At 49.7% G+C, this 14,222-nt stretch overlaps 1 pseudogene; it reads right to left on the bottom strand.

The window, feature by feature from the left end:
- Positions 1–5,567: 5,567 nt before the first annotated feature.
- On the bottom strand, positions 5,568–13,487 carry LOC120703750 (annotated as a pseudogene).
- Positions 13,488–14,222: the final 735 nt, after the last annotated feature.

Below are 14,222 nucleotides of genomic sequence, written 5' to 3'. Positions count from 1 at the left end.
CGCCCGCCTCCTCCTTATCCCCAATCGGCTCCAGCTCCTGACCCTTCCCTTCGCGCCCTTTCTAACCCTGCCCCTTCACACCCTCCGCCTCCCACCACATCATCATCCTCTCTCCCCTCCGCTACACCCCCAACCTGTTGACGCGAAAATCCCACGGATGGGTTCTCGCGCTCCACGTACGCTAGGGCCGGAAGATCTGCTTCACTCTGAGTACCGAACCTAGTCGGCGCGCGTGTGGTGCGCTTGGTGTGCCAGTCAATTTGACCTACAATTGACAAGGAAGATAAACGTTAAATTTTTCGGGTGCAATCGGCTGGCCAACCGAGTGCAGGTGACATAAGCTATCGGCTACCGTACAGCCGATCTAACATGATAAGCCAATCTAAAATGATGCAGCTTTGGAGTACAACATTTAGACCTGAGTCCTATCTGCTATGGTGATAAAATCACATGGTCAGCCGACAGTGAACAAATCCAAACTGGATAAATCATGGTAAAAGCTTAAAACAAACCAGATTAACGAGTCAACCTAGTAAGATCTAAACAATTACCGATAACTATGATGTAAACTTAGAACAAACCAAATTAAACAGATTAACCTAGAGAGAACTAGAAAATATCGATAACTTGGTGGTAAAAGCAACAGGAAGCTAGATTAATGGATCAATTAACCTAACAGATTGATAGCTTCTACCGATAACTTAGTGAGCAAACTAAATCCCGCCGGACGGATCTAGAGAGCTTGATAACTGGTGAACAGTTAGATCCCGCTGGATGGATCTAACATGCTCGATAACTTTGAGCGCCATAGACGGAGGAAGAAGCAATGTGCCGTCAACCTGAACCCATTTACGCAACTCTACTCGGAACTTTTCAATAAGCGATGGAACATACCTGCTGAGAAGAACTCGTAAAGAGAAAAACTACTGCAACTAGGGCGAAGTCGCCGTACTGAAAGGTTTATGCATGTGAATGTAAAGGTTGTGTTTGGATGTGGTTGATCAAAATTTATAAACGTCGGAGGTCAGCTATTTATGGCCTAAACCCAGACCCTGATGCTGATACGGCAAGATCACAACTTGCGAATCAAGAAATAAACTTTCCTATCTTAAATTAGACAAATCCTAACAAATAATTTGCCAACATTATCTTGTTGGCTCCTTTATTAGCTCTATCGGTTGTGACGCTCTTCCTGGCCCAAAGGCCCAATATGCTCTCATTCTTTTTTTTTTCATTCCAATGCCGGCACATTCTCCATCGGCTGCTCAACAAATTGACACGTACCAAAAAATAGTGTTAACACAACCGACGACGCTCCTCCCCCACGGGCGAGTGGCAGCGGCGCCCGGGGCCTCCTCTCCAGCGGGCGAGCAGCGGCGGCGCCTCGTACCTCCTCCTGCATGGGTGAACGGCGTTGGCACCTGGGGCCTCCTTCCCCGTGGGCGAGCGGTGGTGGATCTACGTGCTCGAGCTCCTCTCCCCACGCCATGTCCGGTCCTTCCACCGCATACATGAGGAGGAGTAGGAGGCCGTGGGCCTACTCCGCTCCGTTGCTGGCTCCTGTGCCGCCGCCCAGTGGAGCGCCGTGGTGGTCGACATCGGCAAGAGGATCTGTCGTGTGATGAATGACATCATGGGCGAGATCATCAGCGAGCAGTCATCCTCCTTCCCCGTGGGTGAGCGGCGGCGGCATTCTAGACCTCCTCACACGCGGGCGAGCGGTGGTGGCACCCACCGCCTAGGACCTCCTCCCCCGCGGGCAAGCAGCAGCGGCGCCCGGATCTCCTCCTCTGTGGGCCAGCAGCAGGGACGCTAGGATTTCCTCCCCCACAGGCCAGGACTGGTTGTGGTGGTGAGGTCAAGCACAGGCAGCGGCGTGGCCATGATGAGCCGATGCCTCCGACCTACGCGGTGGAACCCCCCACATTGAAGATACAATCCGATCGATTTGTGTTCATCGGTGCAGATGACATGTGGCTAAATATGGCAACATGTGTTTGGAAGGTGGCCTCAAAGGTGTTTGGCGTTAGTAGGGGAGGCAAACAGGAAGGGAAAGATACCTGGTGGTGGAATGACGAGGTGCAAAGGGCTATCAAGGAGAAGAAGGAGTATTTCAAGTGCCTCCACCTTGATAAGAGTGCAGCCAACATCGAGGGCTATAAATTAGTGAATGTTGAGGATCGTTAAGTTGAAAATACGACTGCCAACTTCTGCATCATCCAACACCAAATGAATCACCAAACATAGAGATAGGGATTTAACTCTAACTATTTCCACAAGTTTTGGTGAGACATGTTACGCAGGCACCCATCGATAAATACCAAGGAAAACATACATAGAATGCAGAATAATGCACAGAAGATCACACCCTGTGTTACACTTACAAATAGGGCCAAAATGACATGCTAAACCAACTTATCTTCAGGCGTGCACCCAGAAACCTACACAAGGACCCCACGAGGAATGCACTGACCGAAGATAAGATCGAAAGGCCTTAGAAGGGGTGTGGTGGGTTTGGCCGACCTCCCACTGGGCCCAATCAGGCCCAACTTTCTCCTGGAGTCTCCCACTGCTTCCTTACGCCGGTTCCGTATGGGGATAGTACCACCCCGTGAGTTCAACCGTGGATCCACCCTTGGAAAGGCTACATAAGGAGGAGGAGAGCCCCCGACACAAGAGAAGATGTAGAGCTCCATTCCAAAGGCGAGGCCCTGCCTAGCCTAGTGCTTAGAGTAGGAGGAGGGTGAGGAGTAGTTCGGGGAAGCACCGGACCTATCGGCTGTCTTCTCCAAGCTTGTACCTCTACGGATGCTATCTTCCTCAGGTATGAGTAAGTTGGTATTTGTGATTCTTGTCTTGCATAGTACTTTTGTTTGAGTGAGATCAGTTCTCTTACTCGTGGGTTTGTCGCTCCGTATTTATATGGGGTGCTGTAGTTTGCTACGAGTCGACAGACATAGTTAGACTGCAGTAGTAACCAGTAGCGCAGACGTGGTGTCTCGGCTAAGTGTTATCCTTCGTTTGCCTTATATCCGACGGTTTGTAGAGGTAGGCCGCTGGTGCTGATAGCCCTATTGGTCCCATGTAATACTCCATGTTATGATATAGCATAGAGTTGTTGACCGGAGTCTCCTGACCATTTTAGGGATAAGCCGGTGCCCGAAGCGAGTCTTACCCGAGAGATCGATCTTTAACTCATCTTTAGTGCTACTGCAGGAATCCTCTCTATACTCGCCATCTGTCTTGGTGTGTCCTTGGGCTGACTAAGTTAGGAGTTAGTACACACATGTTCCCTGTGGATACGATACCCTTCAATACTCACGGGTGAAAGCTACAACGGAATCTGTGCGCTTGCGGATGTATTCGCAGTCGTTAAAATACCCAACAAGCTTTCTGGCGCCGTTGCTGGGAACACAAACCTGGTAGCGACGCTAAGAAATGTCAACAAACTTTCTGGCATCGTTGCCAGGGAACGGTTGTTGTGTCTTTCTTCGAACCTAGTTGGTCCTCGTATCTTTATTTTTATCTTTTCCCAAAAAAATAAAAAAAAACATCTTACCCTTTTGTCTTTCCTTACCTCTACCTTCACCCTTGCTACCCTTTCCATCATCATATCTTTTTGCTTTCTTTATCTCTACCTTTACCCCCACTACCAATGAAAGGTTATCCATGTCAATACCTTTCAGTCCTGTGGGGTGAGTCTCCAGAGCAATTCTTTCTGGACCTAGTTCCTCATTCGGCTACGAGATTCACCCTCATGTTATACCGATCGAATCGAGTGAAACAAACTCATACCCTTATCCTCGATTACCGATCGATGCTCCCTGCTCGCAGCTGAATAAGTCCATTGGGTGATTTGGGGCTATGTTAACGCCTTTGAAGTTGGAACACAGTTTGTCGCGGAGGTCCCCCTAGGATAAAATGGACCCAGGTCAAAGATTGGCGTACCAGCTATGTGCTATATCTCTAGCTATAATGACGAATGACCTGGCCATTGTGGCCTTGTCGCCACCTGCTGCCGCGACGGCTGCCTTGCAACTCATGATGAATTGATGAGGGTCCATGTTCCCATCGTACCTTGGGAGATTCTAAGTGTTGTAAGCAGGTGGCCATCTTTGAGTTTGGAGAATTTGAAATGGGGGCGGGGCGGGGGTGGGAGGGGGGGATTTTGGGTCGTATGGCATAGATGGTGGTTGATTCCTTTGGTTTAGTGGTTGATTAGCAGCTGCGAAGAGATGGTGAAGGCGAGGGTTTTGGGGTGGTGGCGGTGGGTCGGCTCGGGGGTCGAGGACAAGGATGGGTTCGGGACAAAGGGTCGGGGTTTGGGAGAGGGTCCATGTTGCCCTCGATGCGGGCGAGGTACTCATCCATTATCCTCAGCTCTTCTTGGGCTTTGTCTATTTTTTGACGGATCGTTTGCACTTGGGCCTACTTCTCCAGAGCCTCAATGTGGCGCTTTTTCTTGTTTAACTTTTCATACATTAAGGGCTGTGAGTCCCCGTTCTTCGGCCCACTAGGCCCTTTCGTCTTCCGGGTCGTCTATGCCTTCGGGTCGCTCATCGCTGGGAGGCCTACCTGCCGTGACGATGGGTGCATCTGGGATCTTTGCGCCTGGAGCTAGTGCTACTCCACGCGGAGGTAGTGCAGTTTGGTTAGCCTGGCCCGCGGTGGCGGAGGTTGGAGCCGGCGGAGGGTGGTTCCCTGATTATGGTCCTTCAGGCCATGGTTGGTTTGGTAGGTGGTACGATGGGATCCCCACGAACAGCGCCAACTGTGAGGGCTTTGCTCTGCCTCCTACCCTCGCTAAGGATTAGCGCGGAGGAGGCTGAGGGTGTCCCACAGGAAGAAGAGAAGGGGTGAGAAGCGGACAAGAACGAGGGTAACACCGGGATGAACACAGCGGGACACAATAAATTCAGAAGTAAATGACCATTAATTCACATTCTCCACAGTAATATCCTCGAGTATTTATAGGCCATACCGGAGGCTTGGTGAAATTACAATCATAGGGGGCTGAGGGGGTGGCACGCCAAGGGCATCCCCCCAACACATTGTATTGCTTGCTCCTGACCCGCTTGCCGACAGACATGGGCGAGAGACAGCCCAACCTTCCTCAATCCAGCGGCGTCTTCGACCGGCGCGGTGGCTTCTTCAAGCCAAAGAGCAGTTCACTGCAGTTGCACTGAAATATCAACTGATGACCAGTACACTGAAATACCAAGATGCCGATTGTGCGCCCATATGACTCGTTCGCTCCGCGCGATCTTTTTTTTCTTTCTCGAACACACAGGAGAATTACATACCATTATATTAAGAAGAATAAAAAGGAGGAAAGAAACCCCATACAACACCACACACTCACTCCTTGGAAAAAAGAAAAAACTAATCGCCTGGAGAACAGTTTACAACGACCCCTGACCTACGAAAACAGTCACTCAGGCAGCAGGCCAGTCAGGCATAGGGCACTTGCTCATGGCAAAGCGACTAACCCTAAGTACGATTTATAAGATCCTCAAGTCAATTCGAAGAAAAACAAATAAACAAAGAACAGTTCACTGTGGTCGCACTGAAAAATTCAACCGAGCAGTGCACTGGTATTGCTACCAGCCAATGAGCAGTTCACTCCAGTAGCACTAAAATATCAACTGACGACCAGTACAACATGGCGATCGTGCGCCCATACGACTCGTTCGCTCCACGCCATCTGAACTCTGGAGCCCAAATCTGGAGTCTGAAGTCTTAACAAACCGAGACAACAGAAACGATACATGCATGCTGGACATATCCAACAGAATCACACCTATAAGTTTATCACACGACACGACCATCAAAAAGAAAGTTTATGATGGAAAAACCATCGATGGGATGGCCAACAAAACAAGCACACGATGGAGCACAACAAACATGCAAGTGGCAGGATCCATAGCCGGAGAATCAATGAGTTCGAGGCGAAGCTCACCTAGGCAACAGAAGAAATGATTAAGCAAAACTAACATATGAAATTAGTGTCAGGACAAAGAATGATGGGAAAAAAAGGTACCTGAGGACAGATCCCCTGAGCGATTTCTTCTTGTAGTAGCATGAGTGGCGTGGCTCGACAAAGAGGGAGGGATGGTGGCTAGCCTCCAACCCGTCCCACTTCAGCGCATCCCAGACATCCTTCTCGATCTCGACCGTCGGCTTCTCCATGTGTATGCCACGCCCTTGCATGGATGGCAGTCGGCGTAGGCCCCAGCATCCCCTGATCTTGATGGTCATGAGCGCGGGCGCCAGCATCAGCATCTGGGCCTCACATATCTGCCGCAACATTGGGAGGTTATGCAGGTGGATGGTCGTCAGATTGGGGAATGTTACGCGTGCCTCTGGGTGCTCTTCGTCCAGCACGAATACATGCCTCAGATCCATGCAGTTGATGATGTGGAGTGTCTCCAATCTGGGGAGGGAGGAAGCCCACACTGGAAGCACGAACCGGAGTCTGGGGCAGGCACGCAGGTTCAGGTGCTGCAGTTCCCCAAAGGAGCTGTAATTGTGATAGGAACCACGTTTGCTCCAGATGCAGCGGGCCATCAGGAGATTCGATGCCCAAATAGTCTCCAGAGCCTCGAAGCCATATGTTCCTGGAAAGACGGTATCCAACTTGGGGCACCTCTCCACACGGCACTGCCTAAGGTAATCCCATTCATTCATGGGCATGTTTGCACTGGTTGAGATGTCATGCAGGTGCAGGGAATCAGCACACCTTCTCATCAGAAGAGCCAAATTATTACGCGCAGGGAAATATCCAAGCAGTTCGCTCTCTAGACCACGGCTCCCCTGGGAAATCCCTACATGGCGATTCAAATCGGTAGTCGGAGCCTGTGGGAAATCCTGCATTGGAGCATCACCAGCCGTGGCATGGACATCATCATACTGCTTTGCCTCTGCAAGCATCCTGTGGGTAGCTTCAGGTTGAACATCCTCCCCACTACTATAAACAATAGGCACAGAGGTGACAAGGATATTAAAATAAACATCCACAAGGCTGCCCTTGCCTCTGTAGCAGTCTATTGCCGGCCACAAGGATCGAGCAAGCCTTGCATCCGAAAGAATGGCATGTATCTGCAGCCTCAAGGACTTTTTGGTATGGTTTATGGATGGCCGAGAATATCCTGTCCCAGCTCGTGTGTCAATGCATAGGAGCTCTAGTTGTGGATGTATAGCGTATCGACTCTTCTGATCCCATCTTATCGCAACAAGGCGCTCACAGCCCAGCAGAAACAGTCGTCTGAGACATGTGACTTGAATCACCATAGTTGTAAAGTCAAGTATTTTGATTCCAGTTCCTGACAGGTCCAGCTCCACAAGATTAGGCAGTCCACGCAGAAACAAATTCTCCAAACTCGTGCAGCCCTCTAGGCATATCCTGGAGATCTTGGCATCCTTCTGACCTGTAGAAGATGCACGCAAATTTTCAGGAGGTAGTAGATTAATAGCTGGTGTCCAATGGGATGCTGCTCCATAGCCATCGAGGCTGAAGGAAATGAGAGATGATGGAAGCGTATGAGGCGCAATAACACATTCAAGTCCAAGGCAGCCATCAAGAAGAAGCACCTGAAGGCTACTTGCCTTTGATAGGCTACTTGGTACAACTTTCATCTCCCTGTTGCCAGACAGATCAAGTATTTGTAGCTTTCCCTTGTCCATAAATGAGTCATCTGCATCTGTTGTTTCCGCTTGATAAATCCTAGGATTGGTAATCCTTAGCCTATAAAGGTGGGGTAGTATTTTCCTTAGTTGATTGATGTACTGCCAGCTCCTAACTCCCTCTATATTTAACTCCTTCAGGTTACTCATGAGATCCATCTTCTCTCTGGATAGTATCTCGTACCATTCTGTGTAGCGTATCTCGAGCACCCATAGACTAAGCAAGAATGTCCACTCTGCATCTGTATCACAATATTGTTCACTTGGCTTGTGCTTACAGTTGTCCAAACCAAGGAATCTTAGGCTATTGCACATGAGGAAAGGCGGTGATGCAAAACTGAAGGCACAATAAGAGAGAACCAGCACAGCAAGGCTCCTGGAATATTTGAACATGTCAGATGGCAATACGGCTGGGCAATCTTGTCCTTCAAGTGCTGGTGGATGATCTGATCTTTCAGATGGTTGTAGGTGACCTGGTCTTTCCAATGCCAAGAAGACCGACGATGCTCTTACTGGTATATCTTGCATACCATCCACTTCATGTTCCTGGGAGGTGATCGAAATCCAACGATCTTTAACTAGACACCTTGTAGAAACAGCTAGAGGCTTTGTAATCTTCTTTACTGAAAAGGTAGGATTCAATTCTTGAAGCACACGATGAAGCAAAGGAGCATCGCACTCCCATCTTATCTCTCCATGCAATGCATTTCTGATCTCCATTTCTTTATTGCCTTCTATGATTCCAGCACATATCCAGTAGTTAGAAGAATGAGCAGCCCAACCCAATCTAGTGATACTGTGGAAATTATAATGTAGGGATAGCTCAAAGAGGCAACATTCTGTCACCATTGTTGTGTCCATATCCAGCATTTGGTGCCGAGCAACTATGGTAGTAGCCTCTCCATGCACCAGTGCACAAAATTCTGGCTCTCTGATCTGATACTCTCCATGCACAAGTGCAGCAGAGAGGAAAAGGTGGCTGTATCTTAACTTTGCTGCTGTCTCAGAACTGCGGCTATGAATCGTTAGCAACCTTCTCTTGAATGTCCATATCATTTTGTTGTTACGGAATTCCGTCATCTGTGGAATGCCAAATCTAGTGACGTCGACCTCATTATCACTTCCATTAAGAAAAATCATCATAAATTTACTAGTCCCTCAGTGTTCGATCAATCTCTGTTGCAATACTTGCTATCACATCCCTAGAGTCTTTATCCAGTCCATTGAAGTCATCCTCCTCATCCTGGTTATCAAACATAGCCATTGTTCCACGGTCAAGTTTCAGTTCCTCTGCAATTGCTCTCTGCATTTCCCTTCTATTTTTCCATTCCGAGCAGTCAATGTACAATACTTTGTCAAAGCATAGTTCCTGGGGAGCATCCATTTCCCGTGATGAAAGTTCATTTGCTATGGAATTGAGGACTGGGGACGCCCCAAAACCATCCCATCCATGAAAATATATAATTTTTTTCTCTGGCCTTCCCTTAACAAATTCAAGTATCTGCTCTTTGGCCTCATCAATATCCCACCCAAAGATCTCCTGAAATAAAGGAACCAATAAGTACAGTGAGGTCACGGTCGACCAGAGACCATATTTCGTTGAAGCTACATATAATTGATTGACACTGGCCAGACATATGTGCTCTAATCAATTGTACAAATCAAACAGAAATGCTGATCCCAAAATGCCCAGGACCTCACATTGTAGGTGGGTCATGAGCCATTTGGGATTGAGTGTTTATTTTAACGGTTATCACACGTGATTCTAAAATACCTATGACAACGGTTATCATAGATGGCCTCATTATGACACCTATTTATGATAGTTATACAACACAGGCAGTTGTTCCAAAACAAAAGAAAAGTATATTAAGTTATAATTCACAAAAAAACTTCATGTAAACATCGAGGCTGTGTTATACGGTAATTGTTATTTATATATCTAATTCAAATATAATATGTGGGGATGAATATTGTTTTATTATTTGTACACAAGATTGGTTCATCATATTTTATCCATACGATAAAGAGTGGTTCGGATTTATTAGATCTTATTACAAGTTGAAATTTGAAATTACCACTAAAAGACTTGACTTTCTTCTAAAAGAGTTAAATACACCAGCGGCCCTCGAACTTGTCCCCAGGTGCCACTTGGGTCCACGAACTTGCAAAATCGAAATTTGGCACCCCGAACTTGTTAAGTTGTGCCACTTAGGTCCATACCCCTTCAAGGGGCATGAATATTTGCAAAAAAAATACTTAAGTTTTATTATCTTCTACCTTCGCATCCTTGAGGGAGAGATAGTGAGGAGGCAGGGCTGCCACACACGCCGTGCGCCGACCTCTGCGAGCCGCCGGCCTCCACGGCCGCCCCAGCAGCGCACAGCACGGCGCGACGGCGAGGGTGGTCAGGGCACGGCGCGGAGGGCAGGGCACGGCGCGGCGGCCCCTGCGGCACGAGGACGAGGCACGGTGCTGCAGCCACCGTCGCGGTCCGAAGCCGCTGAGGCGGGGGCCGCTTAGCGGCGCAGAGCCGCGGAGCTCGAGGAGGGAGGAGCCCCGGCGGCGGGGTCCATCTCCGCGACGCCTACGAGCACATGGACGAGGCCCGCCCATGGTACCGCGCCATCTGCGTCGACGGCGTGGTGGTGGGGTCCATCTCCATGAAGCCGGCGGCGCCGGCCGAGGACTGGCGGCGCCCGTTCAGGGCGCGCACTGGGGCCGCGGTGTGGTGACGCGCGGGGTGCCGGCAGCTGCCGGGGCGCGACCGCAGCCGGCGGAGCTGCGGGCGGTGGCGGGGCCCGACCATGGCTGGCGGAGCTTGACGAGGGCGACCGCAGCGGCGAGCTCGTGGGCGTGGCGGGGTGCGACTGCGGCCGGCGGAGCCGTGGGTGGCGGCGGTACCCAACCACGACTGGCGGAGCTCGACGAGGCTGATGGAGCCACGCGCGGCGGTGGGGCGCAGCCGCGGCATTTGGAGCCATGCGCGGCAGCGACACGACGGTCGTGCGTGCATGGCAGCTCGCCGGCAACGCGGCGGTCGTGCATGTGGCCGCTTACCGGGGACGCCCGTCGCTGCCCGGCCACCACCACAGAGCATAGCGCCGAGACGCGAGGTCGAGCCTCGTGCTCGCCGGCGAGACGGAGCGCGTGAGCGAGACGAACCCGTACGTGCCCAACTTGCACTCGGCGCTCACCTAGTGGAGCAGCTTGCGGACGGAGACCTTCCATGTCTAGTAGGCCTTCTCGAACAGGAAGAGCGACGCCTCCGCGAGCGCCACGGTGTAGAAGAGCAGGAGCGCCGCCCCTTCCCGAGCTGCTGTGCCCGCTGCTGCTGCCCGGCGTCTGCTCGCACCATGTCTCGAAGAAGGACGCCGACCCGCCGCCTCCGGTGCCGAGCCCGCCGGCGCCGGGGTGCTCCACGATGTCCAGCTGGATGCGCCGCCGCCACCAGTTCTTCCTGCTGCGCCGACGGGGGTGGGGCCCCTGCTCCGTCGTGCCACCGGCTCGAGACTGAGCGGAGGAAGCGGCGAGCCAGGGGCGGCGGCCGCGGAGGCCGTGAACTCTAGGGCCGGCGGCGAGTGCGGAGTCCGCAAGCTCCAGGGGCAGCGGCGTCCGCGGCAGTCGCGAGCTCCAGTGGAGGACAACGAGGCAGGGGGCAGCGGCGAGCTCCACGCATGGCGGAGGAAGCAGGGGAGGCGTTGGGAGAGAGAAAGAGAGAGAACGGGAGGGAGGGGGGGTGAAGGTAGAAGATAGCAATTTTGGAGGGTTTTTTTGCATATATTCATGCCACGTGGCGTCATGTCAAGAGATATGGACCTAAGTGGCACAACTTAACAAGTTCAGGGTCCCAGATTTCGATTTTGCAAGTTCGTAGACCTAAGTGGCACCTCAGGACAAGTTCGAGAGCCGCTGGTGTATTTAACTCCTTCTAAAATCTACCGGAAAAAGTCTATTTTTGGCCATCCAACTATTGTCCGAGTTTTATTTTGGCCATGCAACTCCAAAACCGGATATCCTTAACCATCGAACTATCAAAATTGTTCACATTCGGCCATCCGATGGTTTTGCAGGGTGGTTTTAGAGACGTGGTTGACACATGGTGGTGGGGCCCACATGTCAGCTTATTTTTTATCTCTCCTATTTCTCTCTTTCTTCCCCTCTCCCCTCTCTCCCAGCCTCCCCGCCGCCCCGCATGCCCCGGCTGCCGCCGGGGTCCTCCGCCCGCCGCGCCGCCAAGAGTCTGCGCGCCGGGGGCTGCGGCCGAGGTCCACTGGGGAGGGCACAGGGCCCGCCCGCTTGCCGCACTGCCGCTAGAGATAGGAGGAGAGTGGGCCACCGCCGGGAGGAGTCGGGCTCCATCTGCCACGCTGCGCCACCGGGAACCGCGAGCAGGGGGCTCGAAGACACAGAGAGAGACAAGAAACAAAGAGATGAGAGAGAAGAGAGGAAAATGGGCTGACATGTGGGCCCCACTGCCACGTGTCAGCCACATCACCAAACCACCCAGCGAAACCACCGGATGGCCAAATGTGAACGGTTTTGATAGTTTGATGGTCAAGGATACCCGGTTTTGGAGTTGCATGGTCAAAATTAAACTCGGGCAATAGTTGGATGGCCAAAAATGGACTTTATCCAAATCTACTCCACAGTTGTTGATGAAACTGAGTGTGATCAACGAGCTGCTTATATGGAAAAACTTATTAATGTGTAACATAAGTATGCTTCCATGGCTTATGAGTTTGAGATAGCTAAGGTTGCTTTAGAGGAAGTCAAGTCTAGGATCTTTTTTCTTGGTACAGGTAAGCTTTGTCCTACTTTCAAATCTGAGCATTCCGAGAACTATGCTAAGTTGATAGAATGTGAAAGAAGCTTGGTCATGCTATGTAGATCTAAAATTGCTTTTGTACTCGTGATGTTTGTCCTGCTTTGCTTGTTGATCTTCAATCTAGTAAATGTGAATTGCTGAAGTATGAGGATGAGAACGACCAGCCGTGATCTATGGGAAGCTAGGGGTCAAAGGGCTAGAACTTGAAATCCTGGCGAGCTGCTGCTCAAGACAAATCTGTGACTCCGTCCTCTCTCTCCTCCATTCTTCCTCTACCTTGTACAAACTTCCCCTCTTTTAGAAGCTTCTATAAACATACTTGTCTGATACCTCAACCGTTGCATGAAACAATTCAGATTGCTAAAGTTTCTGTACTTCACTTTGCAGCTGCACCGAAGTTATATACTTATATATAATCTCATTTATATCCACATGCTACCCTAGGACTCGAGATTTTCCTAGCGTCCTAGAGAGGTGGGGGCATTCCCAGCCACCCACAACGCCATACATACCTATAGGCAATTGAAAATAACTCACAACATCAGTACGTGCATGTTTTCGCAAGCTGCTAGCCAACAGGTTCAGTGAGATGGAACTACATCATGTAAGACGGATGGAGCAAGCGATGTTGACTGCACAGCCATCAAATTAAGTCTCACCAGAATTGGCTAGAAGGAAATTAAAGTAGAAAACCAAGCAACTTTTAACTTAAACATTATTGAAGAATGCAAAAGAGCAGTACCTCCATGTCCATGGTGACTTCCACCGTAGAAGACCAAGCAAGAACAGCAACAGCACAAGTATTAATCTAATCCATCAGTTGAGGATTTTTCTTGCCACAACCTACATGCACACCCGATATATAAATGTCATTGAGTTATTCTACATTTCTGTGGGATGGACAAAGTTGACGGATAAGAGCAGCAGGAGAAGCAGAACTTGAATTTGACAAATTTTAATGAGGCCTTCCAATATGCTACAGTTAGAACAGGAGGTGCGCAGACAAGTTTGCCAATGTACCAGGCTACCACAGGTTGCCCTTTCATTTTGTAAAGCATGCACAATTCCTTGCGTGTTTCTTGTCCCGGGGAGCACAGTTTGCCCCTTTCATCTTGTAAAGCATGCACGATTCCTTGCATGTCCCCTGCTCTTTTCTTTTCCTTATTCATACCAAAAAGCATGAGACATTCGCCTGCTATTTCTTTCCTAAAGATACTTTGGTCCTTTAGTAAAACAAGTAAATGCTTCATAGGATCATTAATACTAGCCATTTTGAAAAGGATATAGAGACCTCGAAACTTTCACTACTGTTTTGTTAAATATTTGGATTGCGTATATGAGAATCATATAATTGTCATGCAAAGTAGCTTTATAATGTTGCAATGTCATTATGTTTTGTAGACATATTGCAGCAGAAAACATGGGTCAAATTAATTAAAATTATGTTCTATACAGTTTAAATGTTCAAAATAACTAGCAAGGGAACCTGAGTATTTTTTCCATATGGATCATGTATATTCTGTTGTTAGAGAAAAATGTCATGGCTCAGCATTAAACAGTGTGGAGGGTTTCTGTCTTTTCTCCTTTGTTAAAATTGGCGCACATGACATCATGAGATCCTAAAGGTAAAGAACTGGAGTAGAATAAGAAAGTTCATGGGAAGTAATAAAAATTTGCTAATCACTTCTCCAACACATGAAAGAACAACAGA

The sequence above is a fragment of the Panicum virgatum genome, chromosome 4K (genome assembly GCF_016808335.1).
Source record: "Panicum virgatum strain AP13 chromosome 4K, P.virgatum_v5, whole genome shotgun sequence".
NCBI classification, from domain to species: Eukaryota; Viridiplantae; Streptophyta; class Magnoliopsida; order Poales; family Poaceae; genus Panicum; species Panicum virgatum.
The sequence above is the reverse complement of the archived record's forward strand: the minus strand, read 5'-3'. Positions and strand labels throughout refer to the sequence as shown.